The 3,190-nt window shown below is 35.2% G+C and overlaps 1 pseudogene; it reads right to left on the bottom strand.

Moving 5' to 3' along the window:
• Positions 1-295: 295 nt before the first annotated feature.
• Positions 296-1,027, bottom strand: LOC124081685 (proteasome subunit alpha type-7-like; annotated as a pseudogene).
• Between the last annotated feature and the right edge of the window lie 2,163 nt (positions 1,028-3,190).

Genomic DNA, 3,190 nt, shown 5'->3' with positions numbered 1-3,190 from the left:
AGAAAGTCTAAACTGCATTTGATTATGTAACAAACTGAAGACAACCACAAAATTGGCATTTTTAAAGTAGTCCATATACCCAGTACTAAAGGTAATCCTGCAAACTAACTTATTTTTTCTAACTCTTCCCTAAGTAATTCCATCAACATTTTTGTTTACATTTGACATTTCAAAATAAAGACAATGCATACCTTATAGCATGCACAATTAGTTATTAAGAATGCAAATGTATGTATATATAGTATATGTACATACAAGCAGTATAGCAAAACATTAAAAGTTCCCAGTACTCATCCTAAGAATTAGGCATTCTTCTTTGATTTTTTTTCTTCTCTGTTTCTTCCTTTCCCTTTTCTGTTTAAGTTACTTGTAATTCAATTTCTTTAACACTAAACATTGATTTCTTATTATAGCCAGTTCAATGTTTTTTCCACCAGACTAGACAACTTTTAGCAAAACTCTTATTGCTAATTTGATAACTTCATTGTCATTTCCTATAGCATCTTCTGTGTGATTCTTTTCTAGAAATTCTGGGACCGTTTTAGCACTTGGGCCTATTGCATTTACTTTCTATGCATTGTAAGTACCAGAGGGATCTGTCTGATATAATCTTAGGATACCATCATTATCAAAACCTACAATTAAGGCAGAGATATTAAAAGGCTTTTTTCTATTGGTCTGAGTATATTTCTGCTTTAAAGTTGCTATGAAGCGAGTTATATATTATTCTACAGTGACAGGGTCCTCAATTGTAAGCTTATGGCTCTGGCACTCAACCCGGGCTCTGTTTATTACAACTCTACCATCAGCAGTCAGTCCTCCAAAAGCCATGCAGATGTGATCATCAAGCGCAGTTCTTTTAAGCTGGGCAACATTTTTTTTTTCCTACTCCAAGCACATCTATATTGATGCTTTGAATTCCAACCACAGTGGATTATTTCTTCACTGCTTCCTGGGCATATTCCATCTGGAAAAGTTGTCCATCTGGAGAGAAGACAGTGATTGCCTTGTTGTACTGAGATACCATCCATAGGACTAATATTCCAGCGAGCCTAAGATTCTACTGGAGCTGAAGCTGGCTGGGAATGGCTTATAATACCATATGCTAACACCCAGAAACCTTAATTCTTATACCATAAAATTCACCCGATTTAATCCTATTTATTTTGTAATACTTGCATGCAGTTTATGAAATAATAAAGGCCCCATATATTCACCACCCAGTTTTCCTTTGTGTAACATAGTACAACATCCAAATAAAGAAACTGACATTGATATAATCCTTCCACCTATTCCGACTTCAGCAGTTTTATATGCATTCCTTTGTAGCACACACTCACATTTAGTTCATCTGCATAGACTGACCTCCACCACAGCAAGACTCAGAACATTTCCAAGGATCATTCATGTTGCCTTTTTATAACCAATAAAATCTACTTTCCTCCTAGGCTGCCACTTCCTTATCTCCTACTCTCCACCTTAATCTGTTCTCCATTTTAATACACAAACAGAATCATATGGTATGTTTTCATAACACATTTTTTTCAATTTACATTCCCAGTGAGATTTTTTTTTAATCCCATTTTTAGATCAGTGTCCTGGGCAATGCCCAGGCTGGTTCATCTTTTCTTTTTTAATTAACATTTTTATTTTGGAAAATTTCAAAGGTACAGAAAAATCACAAGATAATTATAACAATCTCTCTTCTATACCCAGATTTATTTATTTACTGTTAGCATTTTATCACATTTGCTTTATCCTTCCCTATAGATTATATATAGCACAGCAAGGTCCTCATTAGTTCTTTTTCTAAATTTTTTTGAAGGAAATGTTAACGATTGTGACCTTTCAACCCTACTTCATGGTATATCTCCTAACATCGGGACAGTCTCTTAAATAATCACAGTACAATAATCAAATTCAGGAAACTTAACATTGATACAATACAATTTATATTCATATTTCATTAATTCAAATCATCAGATCTTATGAATTTGAATAATCTCTACTCAAACACTGATATGATTTAAAAGTTTATGTTCAAATTTTGCCAGTTGTCCCAATATCACTTTTTCCTAGAAACTTTTTTCCCACCCTAGAACCCAATCCAGAATCTAGCATTGCATTTAGATGTCATATCTATTGAGTCTGCTATAACTGGAACATTTCCTGCTTTTAATTTGATACACAGTATTGACATTTTTGAAGCATAATGGCCATTTCCTTTGCAAAAATGTCCTTCAATTTGGGCATGCCTAAATATTTCTTCATGCTTAAACTTACACTACACATTTTTGGCAGGAATGCTACATAAGTGATATTTTGTTCTTTTTATTGCACAATATCAGGAGGCACCTGATTTTACTTATTTCTCTTTTTAGTAACTGGGTCATTTCTTAACCTAAATCTAGAGCAGGATTTTAATTCAGGTCTTCAGGACTCTAGAGTCATGTTTTACCTATCCACAGCTCTACATTTAGATGTGGTCTCAGGTATTACAAGGTGTGTAGTTGGAGGCTCCCACTACCTTTGGACTCCTAGTATGATCTCTCAGTAGCTAATCCCTAAATCCTGCTATGTTCTACCAAGATACGTTTTAGTTCTCACTGAGAAAGCCTGTTTAGTTATTGATGGTTCAAAAATTAATGTCACATCTTAAAAAATCAAAACCACGATAAACAAGAATGCCTGTCCACTCTATGGCTTACCTTTGAAGCCACTGATGCGCCTGATCATGGGGTAACATGAGAGCATTGGCCACCAGCCCTTAGCATGTGAAATCAAAGGGAACCATTATACATCCAAAGCAGGTAACTGTATGTTCTGCACATCTAGTCAAGAGAAATACAGATAGAAATTTTTGTCTTTTCACCAATAAGAGTAGACAAAACATTAGAAAGTCACTTAAATCTCTACTACCAGGAGGTAGTTACAAATGTTGATGTAATCTCGGCATGGTGGTACATGCCTTTAATACCAGTTACTCTCTGGAGGCTGAGGCAGGAGGATTGCAAGTTCAAAGCCAGCCTCAGCAATATAGAGAGGCCAAAAGCAACTTAGCAAGACTCTGTTTCAAAATAAAAAGGGCTGGGGATGTGGCTCAGTGGTTAAGAGTCCTTGGGTTTAATCCCTGATTCAAAAAAAAAAAAAAGTTTATGTAGACATATAGTGCAGAACACTGTCCTCAGAA

The sequence above is a fragment of the Marmota monax genome, unplaced genomic scaffold (genome assembly GCF_021218885.2).
Source record: "Marmota monax isolate L192 unplaced genomic scaffold, Marmota_monax_Labrador192_F-V1.1 WCK01_AAM20220418_F8-fsc00111, whole genome shotgun sequence".
NCBI classification, from domain to species: domain Eukaryota; kingdom Metazoa; phylum Chordata; class Mammalia; order Rodentia; family Sciuridae; genus Marmota; species Marmota monax.
The sequence above is the reverse complement of the archived record's forward strand: the minus strand, read 5'-3'. Positions and strand labels throughout refer to the sequence as shown.